The sequence below is a fragment of the Pagrus pagrus genome (assembly GCF_965226575.1).
Source record: "Pagrus pagrus genome assembly, chromosome: 4".
Taxonomy (NCBI): domain Eukaryota; kingdom Metazoa; phylum Chordata; class Actinopteri; order Spariformes; family Sparidae; genus Pagrus; species Pagrus pagrus.
In genome coordinates this window covers 28,664,254-28,684,337 of record NC_140188.1, presented here as the reverse complement: position 1 = coordinate 28,684,337, position 20,084 = coordinate 28,664,254, and the positions used below count along the sequence as shown (strand labels likewise).

General features: G+C 41.6%; 1 protein-coding gene across 1 annotated transcript in view; it reads right to left on the bottom strand.

Annotated features, from left to right (window-relative positions):
* LOC311256405 (solute carrier family 12 member 9) overlaps positions 1-20,084 on the bottom strand; it is a 70,570-nt gene that overhangs the window by 39,524 nt on the left and 10,962 nt on the right. The window lies entirely within an intron of this gene.

The window sequence follows — 20,084 nt, the reverse complement described above, 5'->3', positions numbered from 1 at the left end:
CATCCTCATGATGACAGATGAGGAAAGTTTCAGGGCATCAAGAAAGTCTGAAAGATTCGTCCTATAGGGACCATAAATATCTGTACTAACTACTACTAACTTGTGTGGAAAAGTTGTTGCGATATTTCGGACTGGACCACAATGGTGGACTGACCACCTAGAACACAGTACCACTATTTTCATATTTCAGAATAGATATGGGTGTCTGTCTCATAAATCAAGTAGAGGTAGAGCTCTCATCAGAGGGCAAAAGGGTAGCTTCCATTATATTCTGGACACTATTCATTTCTGGAGGGTATTTTGACTTTCAGGACCTGCTGTTTGTTCCTATAGGATGGCAACACTGATAAAGTGAATAAAGAATGGCAGAGAAACAGAAGCACAAATAAAGCCAAAACCGACATCTACTACCGCAACCTAGCATTGAAAATGTCTACACTACAGAGGAGACACTAATCGCCACTAGAGCCATACACAGATAAACTCTAAATTCTATTACATTCATATCAGGACATCAAAATCAAGTGGTCTGAGGAGGTTGTGTGTCATTTCAAACTCATTTGTTCCGGGGGGCAAAACGTGTCCAATGAAAAAGAACAAGATTGAAGAGGAAGTGGTGATTACTCTGCCAGCGTGCCTAATGATGAGATCTTGGAATAAGGACTCACTCCAGCGGGGAGGTATGTGTACGTGTGTGTGCTCAGGAGATGCTGCACTAGACGCGGAGAAAGAGAGATCAGAGAGTACGAAAAACCACAGCAGGGTCTGCGTGATTGCGACCTGCCCCCCACCTCTTTTCAATACAACACAGCAAGAGAGAGGAGAATTAGAGTGCAAAGTGTTTCTCTCTCTCTCCCCCTCTTTCTCTCTCTTGATCCATCTCAATCTCTCTTTGTTTCAATACACACCCAGCACACAATCCATCTATTCCCCTCCCTCATCACCTCCATCTCCCTCATCATGATGTTTTTAAAACCACTCAAGGGTTTTTTCTTTTTTTTTTTAATAGTTTTCTGTCTCACTTCTCCCCCACTCATTTTATTTCTACTAGTGTCACTGGCCATTCTCTCTCTCTCTCCCTCTCTCCTTTCATTTCTCTCTCTGTCTTTATTTCTCTGGTAATTAAGAGTCTCGCCACGTTTTCTTTCAGGTCCAGTGATTTTAATACTTATTATCATGGCCCTGTTAAGTATTGTTCACTCCATCCAAAGATCTGAGAACACTATTATTTCACAAGGAGCCCGAGAGGCAGGCGGCACGCACACACACACGCACCCGTGCACGCACACACACACACACACACACGTTTGCATTAACACAAATCAAATAAACAAAGGTTCTTGGAGAAGTTAACATCACCCTGGAAATTAGGAAATGCCAACTACTTTATTTATTTGGCGTGTGTGTGCACGTGTGTGGCTGTGTGTGTGTGTGCCCGGGTGTGTATGTGAGACGAGGGTGCTGCAGTGAAAAGTTTATGAACCATTGCTTTAATCAGACTCACTGACATATTCACAACACCAAAAGAAACTGTTGAGTGGTCTAATACACGGGCACATGCCTGGAGCAGAGCCTCAGCATGGTTTGTTGCATAAAAAAGAGAATCGTCCAAAAAAAAAAAACACACCAAAAAAACAGGTGCTAAGCGTGATGAGGAATTAAAGTTGTGTGTGAGAGGTGAGTGATGATGTGGGTCAAAAATTATAGGCTGATTATTAATTTCTCTGACGTGCAGCAGAAGCTAAATAAATCTTGAAAAGCTTGACATTTCCAAACTGGCTCTCAAAAACAAAGCCGCTGTAAACGGGGTGACAGTGATGACAAATGGTGTGTGTATTAATGTGTGGGTGTGTGTGTATGTGTGTGTGTGTGTCAGAGAGAGAGAGAGACAGAGAGGGAAGTTGTTGTTCATTTGTTGGGTCATGATAGAATGAACAACTATATGTATACTGTGTTTTATCATTTCTTCCAATGCTGTGTATTCATTGCCCAGGGAATACTGTTATATGTGACTCTCTCTGCACGTTTCTGTGTGTGTGGGTGTGTGTGTGTGTGTGTGTGTGTGTGTGTGGCCTGGATAGTAATTATTGATCAGATCATCCAGCTGAAATGAGCTCTGCCATCCAAATAAAGAGGAGAACAAAAGCGCGAGGGAGCGAGTGACAGATTAAAGGAGCTCGTTTAGAGACGAGGAGGAAACAAAGCTAAAAGGACTAAAAGGAGCCCGCAGAGATTGTTTGGCCGATTGTTCTCGCTCCTCCCGGCCCACTCCATCCTTTAGCTCATTTGTTTACCACGTTTATTCATGCCCTCATTTGTGCATTCATGCGTATTCATCTTTTAATCCATCATTTCATGTGTTTGTGCTTCTGATAATTCACCAGCGCTTCGGTTGAACATTATGGATTAATTATCCTCGATGTTTTTAAATGGGAGGAAAAAATGACGTGCGGACAAGGAGTGTGTGTGTGTCGAGGTGTACAGTATAATAACATAGGTGTAAGAATTCTCACCACAAACGTGGTCGTCTCAGCTCTCAGAGGGCGAGGTCAGTCCTCATCAGCACTAACATAACGATTGTGGATCATCTAGTTTAATGATCCAGAGAAAAAAGGCTCAAGTCGGATCATAGTTATTGAGATGGCCCCGAATTATGGCTAACATCACTATCACGCTATGCTCAATACACCATTATGTGACCATTTGTGTCTCTGCGATATGGACCCGATGGCCCTGTTAGTCAATACTCTGACTCTCTCTACATTTCAAAGGTTATTCGCTCTTATGAGTCTCTCCATCAACATGACGTGGACATCATTTATATATCACTGCATTTTTATTTTGTTTGTCCCATGTCCACAAACAGAGATGCGTGGATACAGAACTGATGTATTTTAGATTAATGCCAATTACAGCCGATTTTTCTGCTCTTATAATCAAAACAACTCAGATGTAAACTCACTTAGCTGCCTCAGAATATGGATTTCACCTGGAGCTGCACTGATCAATATTAACAGTGAATTAAATTATTTTGTGTGATGTAAAAAGGGTCACTCGTACTGACAAACTGAGAATTACTGGCCAGTTTTGTACCTCTGTGGTGCTTTTCACCCATTTTAGATCTTTGTTTTTAAGCCCAAATTCTACTCTCATTCGTCTGCAGCAACAGGCAGATGTTTCCCACCGTTACCTACCTGCTCTGCATCGAACAGCAGGCTGACAAAGTTAGTGACCGGCTGGTGAAGAAAGTCAGACATCTATAAGCTTAACGGTAAGAGGATTGTCAAATATTGGCTTTTCATTTGTCAGGTGGATATAAAACGCGACACCAAATGAAGCTAATGTTGCTTTGCATGCGCTTAGTGTGTAAATAGGCGACTGCTTGCTAACACATTCACCATAACAACACAAAAATGGGGATACCTTCGAAAAGTAGCCAGAAAAATAAAGAATGCAGATTTAGAGATCCCATGAAATGATAGTCAGTAACAGTAAGGGATCCATCTTTTGTGTAAAGTGAAAGGCTTTTATTAATGGAGAGACAGGCAGTTTAATTTAATAGGACAGTGGAGATTGCTGAAACACACTTTAACCAAGTGGGCTTTTTTAGTTACACCTAGTACTTTAGTTACTACCTAGTTGTAGTTGTGGCAACTACTAAAAAACTCAATTCAGCGAAACTATGCTGAAAGTCTCGAAGCCTTTTGGTTTTCAGGCACGTTGCTTCTGTCCTCTGTCATCTGCCTGTGTCAGAGCTTGACACACAGCACAAGCACAGGGACTTATTGATCCACTCAGACATCCAAACTCAAATGTCCACACAGGTTGTATAAAACTGGAAAGTGTGTGTTGTTTATAGGCCTATATCTGTCATTACAGCATTCAGTATACATTATATGTGTAAAATGCGTGAAGTGCCCCTTTATGGACCTTTTTAAAGGCCAACAAGAGATTAACATAAATCATATGAATGTTGAATTAATTAAAAAAAATCTTGTGTCTTAAAAGGAAAAATAAACTATGTCCTCCTTGTAAAAGTGCAGCTTCATCTTAATCACATTTGAATTGAAAGTGTCAGATATTTAAGTGTTGAGGCAACACCTGCAGTGAAAGACATGAAAAGATGACAATTTTATGGCCCAATTTTCCACCATGCCAGCGGGGAAAAAACAAAGAACTCTTTCTTCAAGCAAAGCCTTCAGAGCACACTTGAAAAAGTCTGAACAGTGACAGCCTGAACATGTGGATGTCATTTCAGAAAAGACCCGTGTTACCTTTACAGAGTCTGTGTCTGGCCCGGTGTGCTTTGAATAAGTTCGGGCCTCTTAGAGGCGACTGAATCGACTCCACAGCAACAAATGCACCAGCACAGAACTACAACCTTTTACTGCTGGGATTTAGCGTCGGTGTTTAGCCCCACTTCACCTTGACCTTGGAGGTACTTGGTGTGTAGCCATGGTACACGAGGGGCCAGGAAAAGATAAAGACACATAAAGAAGCAGCAGAAGGAAAAGGAGGCCAACAGAAAGTAAAAGGGAGGCAGAGAAGGGTTGTAAGAGCCAGAGAGAGAGGGAGAGGGAGAGTTAAGTGCTCTCAGGGGAGCAGACTGTGGTTAAGGATTATTAAATGGGATCAATAACTAACAAGGCCTCTGTGAACGCATGCACGAACGCACACACACACACACACACACACACTTCCTCCTTCTCTCTCCTCCCTCCCTTGTTTGCTACCCGCCTTCCCTTCTCTCCCAACTCTTCGCATGTACTCTGCAGACTTTCTGAGCCCAGTCTCACCGTTCACATTTAAAAATGTTTATCACAGTATTTTCCAGATATTGTCATCTTGTTTAACGGCTGCTCTCAATTTCCCTGTATCCAATTTTCTTCCACTCTATTCAGTCATTCTTTGCACCAATTTCCAGACACTTTTTTGTATTACACCATCATTTACCCGCGATGCTTGTAACAGGGGGGATAGACTGAAGCGGGGTAGCGATATTGACAGACATTTTCTTTCCTGATATTTAGGGTCAAACAGTCCGTAGGAACATCGATCATTTCATTACAATCAAATTGTCTGCTGGGAAACCTTGGTGCCACTCCCTGATAGCAGTGGCTGCCTAAGCATGACACTGCACCCTGCCACATCAAGAGCTGCTGAGGAATGTCTTGGAACATGACAAAGGAGCTCCAGGCACCAACCTGGCCTCCTAATTCCCCAGATTCCAATCAGATCAAGCATCGGCGGAACATCTGTGAACAAGACTGATCCCAGAAGGCCCCGCTGTGTATCAGACCTGGCTCTGACCCATTGAAGCATGACAACGGGACCTCTGGGGGTGTCTCCTGTGGTGTCAGCCACCGGGGCATTGGCAGCAGATCCTTTGAGTTCTTTAGGTTGCAAGGTGGGGCCTTGATGGATTGGACTTGTTAGGGCAGATCCCAAAGATCAATCGGAATGGGATCTCTGTAATTCAGAGGCCTTGAGCTCTTTGTCATAACCTTGACAATGACTATGACCATGACCCTGGCCATTGCTGAGCAGTTTTTGTGGTGTGGCAGGGTTCAGTCGCCTGCTGGTGCTGCCATGGCCCTGGGGGATCGCCGTTCCCATGACGGGGTGTACCTGGTCCACCAAGGCATTCGGTGGGAGACTCCCGTCATCCACTTCCACATGTTTGCCAGGACCCAATGTTTCCCAGCAGCACATTGCATTATGATGAGATGATTAATGTTATTCACTGACAGGTTAAGTCTGCAGTGACATGCCAAACACAGGCATAAAGAGACTATTTCACGGGAGCCTCAGTTTTTTAATCCAAATGAGATCAAACAAAGTCAACAGTTCAACAGCATTAAAACAAATAGGCTTACTGATTGATGAATGTACCACAGCTCTATTTTTTTTTTTTTTTTAAATGGAAAAGTTTAATGGCATATTTAGCTAACATTGTGCATGCTTGCATTGTGTTTCATTGGTCTACTAAATTTACCTTGTGGTGAGATTTCTTTTCAATAAATGTTTCCCAGGTTGAAATCTTAATTTAATCATCATTTCACTGTGAAAGTCATCAAGGGTTCAAATTATAATAGCAAAAACTCTGATTGTCGTTTATATTGGACTATGGATGGTTAACCCAAGGAACATTTTTAATTTCTCTGGAAAGACAGATGAAAGAAACCCTGAATGAGAGATTACAGAAGACCAGAAGTGACATCAGGACTTCTGCTCTTCGCTCATTGATGCTTGTGTAGAATCGGATCAAAAATGTTCAAGTAGCTCTTACTATATCTGACAGGTGAGGTATTCATCAATTATAATAAAGTCCCTCATATCTTTCATGGACTGCACAAAGCCCCTGCCAGCCCATTTTAAATTGAAAAAAAGCCTGACATCTAAACAACTGTCACTCTCCCGCTCTCTTCTCTCCCGCTGCTGCTCTCCATCCCTGCATCTCTCCCTTCAATCCCAGCAGCTTTTAATACAGACCGGACATGTTGTTAAAGACTTGGCCTGCACTGCCACCATTGTTACCCCCCCATCCTCAAAAACAAACAGAGGAGAGAGAGGGGGCGAAAGTGAGTGGAATCTCTGCAGTGGAGAGATACGGGGTGAATAACAAAAGGAGGCAACATGGCCGTGTGGATGGATGGATGAATGATAGACGGGGAGAGGAGGTAGAAAGGAGGAAGGGAAGCCAAGAATGCTGCTGTGGGGTGATAGTGCCAAGACAAAATAAAGGAGGGAGAGGGGAAAAGAGGGAGGAGAGGGAAAAGGAAGGAGTGAGGGTGAGGGGAGAAGGGATGCTGGACTTGTTGCCTTACAATGGCCAGAGTCTGGACAAGAAGGAGCAGAAAGCCTGAGAATGAGCAGAGGTGATGAATGCACACATAAAAACCACGTTCATGTTTACTTTGCCTTTGCACCTCCAAACAAATGAAGTGACAGGAGAAGTGTGAAGTGTGATAAGCCTGAATCTGTTTCTTTGACTTTTTCCTGGACAAGGCTGAACCAAACGAGGAGTTTGACATTTTGGGGAATACACGTATTTGCTTTCTTACAGAGTTAAAGCAAATAAGTGAGGAGTCCAGGAAGTCCCTCACATGATAAAGCTCCTGCACGTATCTCACCATAAAACCCCAGCTTGTTTTTGCACGTAGGTTTTTGAAACTAAAGGGATATAACATGTTAAATTGTGAGCCGTAGAGCTGGTGGTAGGCCAGCTGTTACCACAGGTTTTACAGTACCTTTATTTTTAGCAAACAGACATGAGAGTGAAATGATGGATTCTCTCATTTAACTCTTGGCAGAAAGCAAAAAAGCTTATTTCCCAAAATGTCAAACTATTTATTTAACCAGATGGGAGACATCGGCCTCGACTGGCACCACACAGGTCCCCTCTATAAAGATACAAGCCAAACATTCAATAATACTGCTCAACATGCTTTAGTTGATCGTGTACTTAAGCAGTGCATACTTCTGTAACAAATTTGCCAGAAGACATCAATATGTTCTTGGGGTCTGGAGATTGTTTGTACATGTCTTTTACTGTGTTTGACTAAGCAGTCCACTAAGCAGTCCACTAACTTAGCTTAAATTAGCTGCTCTGTTTCACCAACGTTAGGCTGAAATTCCTCTGTGCTGTTCCGTCAGGAGATGCAGTGACTTAAACCAGCAGTGTGTAAGAAAGAGTATAAATAATACATGTAACTTTTTAAGCAATGAGCAGAGGAAAAGTCTGCTAGCTGCTAGACTAATTCATGCAATGTAAAATTCCATAGGCTTAAGTTAATAATGGGGACTAATAGTGTCTCTTTGACACTTGTTGAGCTGCATTTTTACCTTCTGTTAAATGTTCTCGCTGTTCAGCCATGTTTTCTGTGTGTTAGTTGAGCGTATGAAAGTAAACTTTACTGCACTTAACTGGTAAAAATTATGTACAATTTCTTTATGTGCTGTGTATTTATTTTATTGCCAAAAGCAGAAAATAACAGCGTGGCAGCCTCTTCTGACTGATTGTGTTAAATTGGCAGGTGAAATCGACTCATATTGATCGCAGGCCCCTTGAATTGAATCAAATCGAAATCTTACCTACGTTGTGATATCAGCAAACATTGCGTCTTTGTCCAAAGAATCAATATCATATCTTGATGACACTGGTGATTTATACCATTAACATTCACCTCTATAAACTACAAACTATGGCCAAGAATCTTTAATCCCTTTTCAGATTGGAAAGGAGGTAAAGGTTGTCGAGTCATTCAAAAAGCTTCAGAGTTGTGAGGAAGATCCAGCAGACAGGAGACAGAAGATGCTGAATGAGTCAAAATTGAATAAAAGTCTATGACTGAAAGGCAAACAGAGTGGGGTGGGGAAAAGGACAAAATATAGAAAAAGAAAACAGGAATTAAAATAGACAGTGTGTGGGTGACAAGACAAGAGACACAGCGGAAATATAGAATATATTTTCTGGAGGATGGAGTGACGAAAGAAAAGTGCTGTGATGAAAAATGGGGCTTTTCTGGAAAAGTGAGAGGAATTAGATGCAGTATGTGCAGGAAGGGGGTGAGCAGAAGTAAGATGAGAGACAGAGGCACTTCGGGGGGTGCGGATTGCACACACATTGACAAGGCTGCATGTCAGAGATAGCACAACAAAAGGAGGCCCAGCAGATTCAAATTAATATAATTATCAAGTCCGTTATTAATACAAAAGCTTCTATAGCGCGGGGCGGATTAGCCCACGGGTCACAGACGCACAGTGCTGTGGAAGCACATGTGTGCATGGTATAAGCACCAGCTCTCTCTCTCTCACACACACACACACACACACAAACACAGACACAAAATGTAGTCAATCAAGCCAAGACAAAACTCCCCCACACACACAAAACCAGTTAGCTAATATTCAGGCATGAAACCAGTAATACCAGAACAAAAAACGATAGAGCAACAGAATGAGTCTTCATGCTAACACTGTTAAGATTTAAGTTCCAAAGCCATACACACACACACTATCAAAAGAGCTTGATAAAGTAGGGACAGGGCAATCTGTCATGGTTGGCTAGCTGGTCACATGAGGTTAATAGATTCCCCTCTATCTCACATCCCCTCGGCCTTCATCGCCATCATCAGCGGCCCTCTTACCGTAGTGGCATATCATCAGCGATAATCTCAAAAACAGACAAAATATGGGGTCGCTCTATTAACGGTGACCTGGAAACCACGCGTACGGCTTTCACATCCAAATGAACTTCATTCTCTTTGCAGCGCTAATAGCTGTGAAGCAGAAAATGCGCTCATACGGCTGTTAAAAAAAACACACACACACACACACGTACACACTCAGTAGTGTCAGTGCATCTGCATAGTCAATCACACAGTCACAGGGATCCCGCTGTGAAGTGGGTGTAAAATCCAAATAGAAGTTGAATTATGTAGCTGGGATGCTTCTGAAAACATATTTAAATGTGTGCAAGAAGTGTGTATTTGTATTTCTAAAATGTTGTGAAATTCAGTGACTCACTACAAAAAAAAAAAATCACCCAACAAAGCCATCAGGCCATGATTCTCCAGGAATGCTGTGAGCAGTGAGCAGAGCCACAGACAGAGTATAATGGAGGAGTAATAGCTGCTGAGGTATGTCATGTAATAAGTCATGTTAAGACTAAGTCTGAACTGGCTGATGCTTTTGGCCATGGGTTAAACAACCTCATACCTCGTTATAATGAGCACACACTGACATCCCCCCATGTACCGAACTCACAGCATCAGTGTGACACACACACACACACACACACACACACACACACACACACACACACACACACAGGTAGGCAGTTATAAAGAGGCACATATCGTGCGGTACAATTATTTTCAATAGCTTTTGCTTTGACATTCACTTTTAAAAATATGATCTTAACTGCTTTGCCTTTTAAAGCTATGATGCAGAACTACAATTTGCAGAAGGTAGCAATTTAGAAGAACTTATGTAAAGGTTAGTTTGTCACTCTAAGTCTTCTGTGTTAAGGGAGCATGGCTGGTTGGTAAGAGAGCATGACTGCCACCCCTTGGACAAGACGAGCAACTACAACAGGCACTGAATTTTCCTTGAGCTTTTATTAAGAACCATCAGTGAAAACTCGCTTTAACATTTGTCAGCACATATAGGACCAGTTGTGATGAAACATGTAACCACACAGCATTAGTACCATACTAAACACATTCGGTCACATGACTGCAGCCTTTTAATCTTCCAATGTATTGTAACTATTTAATGAAGAGTATAAACAGTTAATTAATGGTTTCGAACACACTATAATTAAGTTGTAAGCGAATATAAATATATGTTTTATGTTTACGTAAAGATATTTCAGACTTATTTTCAAAAAATGCTCAGTATCTGATGCATGTTGCACTAATAAAGAATGAGCAGTATTTTCCATTTGCACATGGTAAATCGATGTCACTTGAATTCTTGTGCCATGCCAAACATTGACATTTTCTTTCAGGCATTTTAATATCATTCGATTTATCTAATTTCCATTTGTTAACTCCTTCTGTGAAGCTGCAAGAATCTATTATGTTTCATGACTATGAAATAATAAGCATAATCATTATTTCATAGTCATAATTATGTCCATTATGCTTATTATATCTAGTGAAGTATAAATGCTTTTTTATTTCTCTAATTACAACTGAGACAACTCTAACCTCTGATGAAGGCCTTTAGATCAGGGAGAAATCTAGTAAGTACACCTTGGGTCCTGTTAAGACGGTCTAAAGCGCAGCACGCCTGTGCGTTTAGGGTGTGTACGTAAGTCCACTTTGCTAGTTAAACAGCAGATAATCTGGGCGCAAAGTGCGGCACACGGCACAGACAGGTGGTATTTAGACTGTGAATTAGTCATGGGTGTGTTTTGGGTGGAACATAAATCAAACCAATGCGAGTGTCGTCTCCCATTTCCTTTAAGAGCCAGGTGACCTAGGACCTGACACATATTAACCGGTGGCACCCGTCTTCGCTGAGGGAAAGGGACGTGATCCTCAGCTAACTGGACCCTCTGCCCCGCCATTTCACAATCATCTGTCCCATCCCATCTGTTTGACTGCACATGAAAAAATAAACTGATATTTAACTGAGGAGGAGGAGGAGGGGCGCTGCTACACGTCCCTCTGTGTGTGTGGATCTCAGTCCGTGGATCAGGCAGGATAGGTCATAAAAAGTATCATCCTGATCAATAACGGTGGGATGAGAGGGTGAAATAATAGGGTCCTTAATGAGGCAGATATTAATGACTTTACCTGCATCGATCCTCCAGCAGCAGAAATGATAGGTGTATCTCTACATTATCTGTACATATGTATAAAAATTAATTACTTTGAACATTGTAAACACAAACAAATTGTAAGTTTGTGATCGTGTGTGAATCACATATATTTTAATATGATTACAGCTATGTTTGACTGTGTTGACAGTCATTCATTATCTGTTTATAGACCAGTCTGAATGCTTGATAGGAGGTTGTGGCAAAGGGGTGGGGACATGTCCAGAGGGCCTGGGTTTCTGTCTTCTGCCCAGAAAGAGGTGGAGGCTTAGTTAGAAACAAGTGCCTGAGAAGTATTTTTGAATGTGTTTACAAAATTCTTGTTTTCTTTTGTATGTAGCCTATTTTGGAGAAACAAGCGCTTTTTTAAGGACGTTAAGTATGGCAATTGTTTTTCTCACTCTGCTTTGTCATGATTGCTACTGGGACTATTTATCCTTTAAATCTTGTAAGTGTACTTCTTGTAGGGTCACTTTGGACAAAAGCCACAGCTAAATGATTTCAATGTTTTAAAAATGTTGTTTTAAATTCAAACAGGAATGTAGGAAACTATAAGACACTGTAATGATGGTACTTAAAGTGACAACAGACAGTTTTCCCCCCTCAGCGCGAGTTTATTCAATAATTTAGTCTTTAATAGAAATGGATCGACAGTTAACCTTCCTTTTCCTGCGTGACTGTGTGCCAAGCAGACAAAATTGTAAAGTGAGGTTTATAGAAAACCAATTGAAACGCTGATGGTGTAATTAATCTATAACACACATGGGCAAAATCTGGCCCACGAGGACTTCAAAAAATAAAACTATCTCCAAAAAGTCAATAAGAGGCAGCGCGTAAATGAATCTCGAGGCGAACGACTAAAGTGAGTCTGCATTGCCATTTAGCTTGAGTCCAACTGTCTACACTTCTATTGGACAATAGGCCTGAAGCTGACTCTTGCTCACTCAAGTTACAATAGCGGTCGTCAAGACAGAGACATGATCGAACTTCAACAAGTCACGTTCCAGATTACCACTAGCTGGTACACACCTGTCCTCTGTGCTGTGCATTTCAACATCGCTTTGATGGTTTTGCAAAGAGAGGTGAGCGTCTCAGCTGTTACCAACGGGCTGACTTACATGGGCAGGCATTGCTTTTCATGCTGTCAGTCACAAATATCTAACAGTAATTCATTCTCATAGGTTAGTTACAGTTTTATCTATTAGACAGACAATAAGTTAATGTGGTCTTTACGTGAAGTATAACGCCACATGTTTGTTCATGAATAGTTCTTATTTGCCTGATCTTTTCTTCACTCAGTGCTGCACGTCTGTTCTGCATTTGGTACTGAGAAGTAGTTTAACATAATTCAGCACTATGTGTTTAAGGTTCGACTCAATTGCCCAATATGTAGCGTTCTGGAAAAAAGTGTTGCCCACCCCTGATCTATAGCCATTACATTGTGCAATCAAAATTCACTTCATAATGATGTTGAGGCAGAAAACTTGTCGATTGCGGGTTTAAAGAAGTTATGAAAAATGATGAATTTATTCTGTTGGGGGGGGTGTGTGTGTGTGTGTGTGTGTGTGTGTGTGTGTGTGTGTGTGCTTGCATGATAGTGTCAGTCAGTGCCCCACATGGGTCACCCCTGTCAGGGAAAAGTCAGACACAACCCTGCAAAGATTTACTTGCATACTAATGAACTCTATAAATATCCTTACACAGCTACATTATAGTGTGCTGTACAATATAAACGCTCCATAAGGGTTGTTACAGTTAAAGGTTAGAAAACATATTTCTACTACCCGGTCCCACAGTGACATCCAACAATAATGAGATACCGCCATCATTACAGTTTCCCTCGAGTCTCGTCTCAGGTGCGACGGCTTCCCTGATATGTAGCATGGTGGCGCCATAATATGACGAACGACTTTAATTGAAGCGGTCATATTTTAATCCATGATAATTTGCTTAGCCTGTCCGTGTGTGTGCTTTAATGACAAGAAACCTGCTGCCCGCCGGCCTGACACATGCTTGTGTGTCAGCGTGTGTGTTATTTGGTTATGGCATGAGACAAATGTAAGATAATTTTTCGCCCTCGTGGTTTTGGTTTCTCTTCATGCTGAGCGCCTATGTTTTTATAAATCAGTCAACGCACAGTGATTCTGTTTGTATACAGATATCTCAGGGTCATTTCCACGAAATGCTTTCTTTGAATTGGTATGTGCTCTTGTACTTCTAATGTATGAGCAGAATCCCCCTCATTCCTCAAACAATTTGCACTTGGTAAATGGATGTTACTTATTCCTGCGCTATGATAAATATTAGTCTTTTTTTAATTTCCTTACAGAAAAATCAATAAAGTTTTATGATGCACTTTTGGTATTGTTGGTAATATTTTTTCCAGGAGTGAGCCGACTTAATGTAGCAGAAACGGCGGTGAATGAAAATGTTTTTCTGCGAGCAGAAGATGAAATATCCTGCGGCACACAGCTTACAAGCAGGTAATGCTCAGAAGCTCCTACATCCTCCATTAGAAAATGAAAGGTGGATATTAAAATAAATTGTTCACCAGCGGGACCTGACACTGTCACTACTGGCCCACTTGTCATCTCCGGATAGTGGCTGCTGGCCAGTCAATGGGGGCATTCTTATGGGTTAAGTGTCAACTTTTGTCCGGTGACTTTTTCCTCTCTGCACAATCAGCCACATTGTGTATGTGAATCTGGGGAAGTGAAAGCAGTAAATTCCAACATTGAGCTTTTATTACATGCTGAGATTCATTTACGCAACATAGGAAATTCTGCATAAACCACTATGTATAAGCAAGATGAGAAAAACACTCAGGCATATGAGAAAATCTACTCAATAAAGTAACTGGGTGAAGTTTAAATGACTATCTTTTCTTCCGAGGTCACAAAGTCAGACATCTGGCCCACATGAGGATAAACAGAAACAAGTGCACAATTAGGAAATATCCTGTCAGAGACAATTTTCCTTTCTGAGAAATTATTATTCATTTTCTCCGGCAAGATAACGCTCATATCAGTTGGATTCTGGTAAGCCTCAATAAACCACATGACTCCAAGCTAAGTGAAGATAAGGCAGATAGTGACAATAAAACAGGATTTTACACGCCATGTTTAACTCTTCTGTGTTTCATAATTAGCAGCTGCCAGCTCTGAGGAACTTGGTGTTTCACTTTCTACCACATACCTCTCTTCCTTTATACCAATCTGTCTATTGATATGAATCTTTAACCTTTCCTGTCTACAGTAAGTCATCAAGTCTTATGACCAGATTTCCACATAATGCAGTGTTGCATAATCTATTTCCATCTCTCACACACACACACACACACACACACACACACACACACACACACACACACACACACACACACACACACACACAAAGTATGCACACAGTGTGATATGTTGTTGCTGCTTTCAGTAAGAATGGTTCCGAACAAAACAAATCTCCACTGATAAAGTTGAAGGAGAGCTTCATTTAATTGGAACAGCACAGGCCTGGGCATGCAGTCCACACGAGTGTGTCATGTGTCCAGATAGTGTCTAGATCCAGCCACAGTTCACAGCCAGCAACACACTGTGAATCAAATGTCTCGTGTGACCACTAGTGGGCAAAGTCCACTAACCTGCTTCTGTTTGATTGTATCAATGGGGAAACTGCTGCCAAACATAAAAGAAAACACAAAAACACACATACACACACACACACACACACACACACACTTCCTCTCAGGCATACTGCTAGAGAGGGAACTGCAGTGGTTCTGTGATACCTCGGTTCAATGATCCAACTCTGAGTGGTCTGACAGAACCAAATAAATTGGGGTGCACTTAGTCAAGACTACATACTGTATATGTTGTCTGAACCCTGTACACCCACAGCCCTGTCAGGTGACCTGGAGTACACCCCCACCCGTCATGTAGACCTACATGGGCCTATGTGTTGATCTGAGTTGATTTTAAACTGGACGTTGTTTAACTTTTAATTAAACAAGAGTTTGGTTTGGTCAAGTCTGCATTAGTTCCACTACCACCATGGACTGGTAGCAGCTGGAGGCTTTCTAACATTTATCCATGACTTTTAGCTAACCTTTGCAACAGTGTAATACTTTCAGCTCACTATTTCAACCATTAATCCATTACATTAACTATTTTATCCATTACTTGTAGCTATATAGCTCATATATTATTATTTATTTCATATATATTTCTACATTTAGCTATTTAAACTAGCCTTCTTATTCAGTAGCCTACTTTAGCTAACCATTTCAACTGTTTATCCATCAATTGCTATCTGCTCCAACAATTTCTCCATTACTTATAGCTAACTATTTTAACCATTTTCTTTTAGCCATCTATTTCAGCCAAAAATTTCGATTAGCTTACTTTTTAATTTCCTTTTGTTTTTCTGATCTAAACATATTTTCTATTTTTTCAAATTAGCTGAGTTGCTCTGCAATATTTCCATTTACCCACTGGCCACCACCGAAGTAGCCTACATTCTGAGGTATACATACTTGGCCTACTAGTTGGGAACTGCTGCTGTACGTGTTCATGTGGCCCAGATTTGGCCTGAGTGCCCAGATTTCACTGCATCCACAAATGTGTTTAGAGCTGTGCATTTCTGACTGAGACACATTTTAATTCCAAGTGTGAACAATGCCCCCATCTCTCTCACACACTCACACACACACACACACACACACACACACACACACACACACACACACACACACACAGGTCATGTGAGGGATCTTTGTGGCCTCTTTGCTGGGTCATGTGAGCAGGGGCTCAGTGCTGACTTAGTCCCAATTTAAAATATTGGCACTGCCCCCTGCCATCATTGATAATAAATAACTATATATCTGATATTTTTAGCAAGGACAACTACGTTAAATATCTACAATAGATGAAAACATATTTAAGCATACACTAACCTAAAGTACAAGTAGTATGTGTGATTCTAGATCGAGTACTGCAGAGGTGGAGCAAGTGTGTTAAGAAACTGTCTCTTATCAGTGAGTGTGTGTGGACGCAGAGGGGATGGTGCAGCAGGGTAAATGATGGCAGTATTGATCTCCAATGCTCTTTTATAGCCCCGTCATGTCAGTTTAGCACCTTGGCAACACTGGCTTTAGAGCTACATCAATACTGAACTCTGGCACTCAGCAGATAGAGAGACAGATTGAGAGAGGGAGAGGGACAACAAGAAAAGAAAAAGAAGTAAACACCTAGTGCAACACCAAGGTTAAGACTCTTCCACACTAACTTTAAGAGTGAAGTGAAGCGGGGACACAGACGCCAGAAATACCCACGTGTCCATGATGGATTGTTAGCTGCCTGCTAACACTTCATTTCATATTTCACCACATTGGTATCTTAAGTGTTACACAGGCTTGTGGATTACACCGTTTCTCTGGACATCTTGATATGATCTGACATGTTTTTTTGCCAAGACTCGTTGTAAAAGCGAGCTGGGTACATTTACCATCCTCTGTGAAGGAGAAACCAAAAACTGTTCAAGCCCGTGGGTAGCAAATATTTGTTATTCAAAACATGTATTTTTATTAATTTAAAATTACACAGCGTTCCATGTCAAGTAGCAGTTGTCCTCTAACACAACTCAAAACCAGGAAACTTGCTTCAGGCTGCTAACGTGTAGCAGGTGTAGTAAATGAACATGAATAAATGTTTTATGCTATAATACCACCCAGAAAGAGACTGTGGGCGGTTATGGAAGACCATGGACAGCTAGATCACTGAATATACCTTATGCTACAGTGTAAGCGTGCTGTAATGGACCTACTGATAGATGTACTAAAGGCAGGGATGATTGTTCCGTCTGTCGTTTCATCACTTATCTCCACAAAAACTGTTCAAAGGGGCGAGTCATGCTGTCATGTAAAATTGCAAGAAAGAATTTCTAAATCCTTCAAGACAGAATTCCCATCCACAGATCAGAGCACAGTGCCCCAGATGTTTTTAAGACCCCATTTCATGGCATCACATCTAATAAGCTATAATTGTGTCTCAATCCTGGCTGCACAACGGTAACCAAAATTTACAAATGCACAAATATTTTGATGGGAAACAATTACGTATTCAGTGCTTAGACAAATTATTTGTGTAAGTACAAAATTATAACCTCCCACTCAGTTTTACTCAGTTGCCCTTTCTCAAATTCCCTGCTCTGTCTGCTCCTAAGTCTGCCTGTACACTTGCTTCACCTGACGGAGTGTTAAAATGTGCATGAATCTCAGCCAGTCAGAGCATTAGAGCAGCTCACTTTAATTGACTGTTTTGTTTTTAATCTGGTCTCTACTAGCTTTACCAGAAACTAGGGAATTAATGGACATTTAGCTTCATGAATATTATTTGCAAGCGTCAAACATTGTTGAACATAGACTGATCCAGCCAGCTTTCAGTGTGCTCGCATGGGCTTTTTTTGCTGCAACTACTCTAACATTTAAAAGTGCTAGTATTTGCATTAGGACTGCATTATGCAGTAAAAAAAACTGACTCACTAAATTGTTGTCAAAAAATGGGCTTGAATGGAGTCACACTGGTCATTCTTGCACAAAGTCACAAAGTATTGTGTCTCCATTATTTTGTCCCCTTTCTTTCAAGCATGCTGCAGTTGTTCAAATTGATTATCTGACACCTGGTGTTGGATAACATTCACTCGGAATAGATGGTTTTGAAATTGGCCTCCTCTGATGCTCCAGTTCTGTTTGGTGAAGCAGAAAATGAACCCTGTCTGCATTATCTGATAGCCGCTGAGTATTGGATTTCATCTGCTGTATCTATTACTACAGCACCACACTTGTACTCTTATCAACCCAAAGGTTTAATTACCTTGTTGGGTCTGTGTGGATTAATGTTCAATTATGGGTCGTTTCACTGCTTTTTGTTTGCTTGTAGATGTAAATGATATAACTTAATGTGTTTTATACTGAAATACTATAAACCCAAGACAAGTATATGAAAATGGGAAGATGAAAAGTCAAAAGCATAAATGAATGCCTTTCAACAAAGTTAAACTGCTTGGAGTTTAACTTTGTTGAACTGTATAAGTCTGAGTCTGAGTGTGAACATTTGGATTGGGCTCTACATTCATTTCCTGAAGACTTACCCTAACCATAACCATAACCACTACTTGCCTAACCCTTACCTTAACCCCAGTCTTCACACTTAAATGTTACGCTGTTATGGAACTTCTCCCTGTGATTCAAACCAACGAGACAGACTGAAATGTCGCAGTGTCCCATTCCTATTCATATCATTTAAGCCTCTTGCAGCTTCTCAAACACTTACTAGATGACATCAGCTAAGCCAGTGAGGGTTCAGGGCTTAAGGCCTTAGGGGGACATTGGAATAATGCCTTAGGGCCTGGACCACACCAAACGAACATAAACGAAGTAACTGCATCAAAGTCCAACTGTTGCGTCGACAAAACTCTCTGCCAATATACAACCTGTTGTTATGATTCAGCAGTATTTTTTTTTACACCTCTCTCGCTTATACACCGATCAGCCACAACATTATGACCACCTGCCTAATGTTGTGAAGGTTCCCCTTGTGCAGCCAAAACAGCTCTGACCTGTCAAGACATGGACTTCAGGCCTCTTAGGGTGTCCTGTGGTGTCTGGCACCAGGGCGTTTTATAGTGGATCCTCTGGGTCCTGTATGGTGGGGGGTAGGGCCTCCATGGATCAGACCTGCTCCAGCACGTCTTACAGATGCTCGATCAGATTGGGATCTGGGGAATTTGGAGGCCCGGTCAACACCTTGGGCCCTTTATTGTGTTCCTCGAGCTGCTCCTGAGCAGTGTTTGCGGTGTGTCAGGGCACATTGTCCTGCTGGGGGGCCACTGCCATCGGGTAGTGTTGTTGTGATGAGGTGTACTTGGTCCACAACAGTGTTTGGATGGGTGGTGCGTGCCAAGTGGCATTCACATGAATGCCAGCATCCAAGGTTTCCCAGCAGAACATCGCATTGTGATGAGATGATCAATGTTATTCACGTCACCTGTCAGTGGTTTTAATGTTGTAACTGGTCGGTGTATAGCTGCTTCTAATCGAGAATATGTCTGATAAAAAGTTGCAAATGGCACTGGTGAAGAGACGGAGGAGAAAAATCAAACCGCAGCAACTATAGCTAGCAACACTCACTGACTGCCCTGACAATGCCCGAAGTACATAAGACAGCAGTTCCTCCAATGGCCACTTGAGGCCGGCTCCAAAGGTGACTTTACGGCAGAAATAAACATGTTTACAGCATAGTGCAAAAAACGGTTTGGTCCCTATACCTAATTTACCCCATCATGACAATTGTACGGGGGGGGGGGGTGTGGTACATTTTTATATTACTCACTTGTTTAAATAATTTTTAAGGCTTAAACTTAAGCATAATTGTGGGGATGGCAGCTTTGAGTGACAGGTAGCCCCGATCTGTCTGCTCGGCTTCACCTCAGCTAATTGCAGGCACTCGGCCGTATTTGTGGTGATGATGCCTTTTGGAGGATTTTAATTAAGATATCTGACACACAATATGACTTTCTGTACGGTTAATTGGACTAAAAGACGGGTGTGGAGAGACAGAGGCCGGTGTTTTGAAATAACGAGCTACTCTGTTAAGGAGTGTTAACTTGTAGATAGCAGCTGGAGCCAGCAAGCTCTGGAGGAGACAGCCGAAGCCTGGAGCTTCTAGAGGAAAACACCAGGAGTCAAGGAGAGTATAGAGGT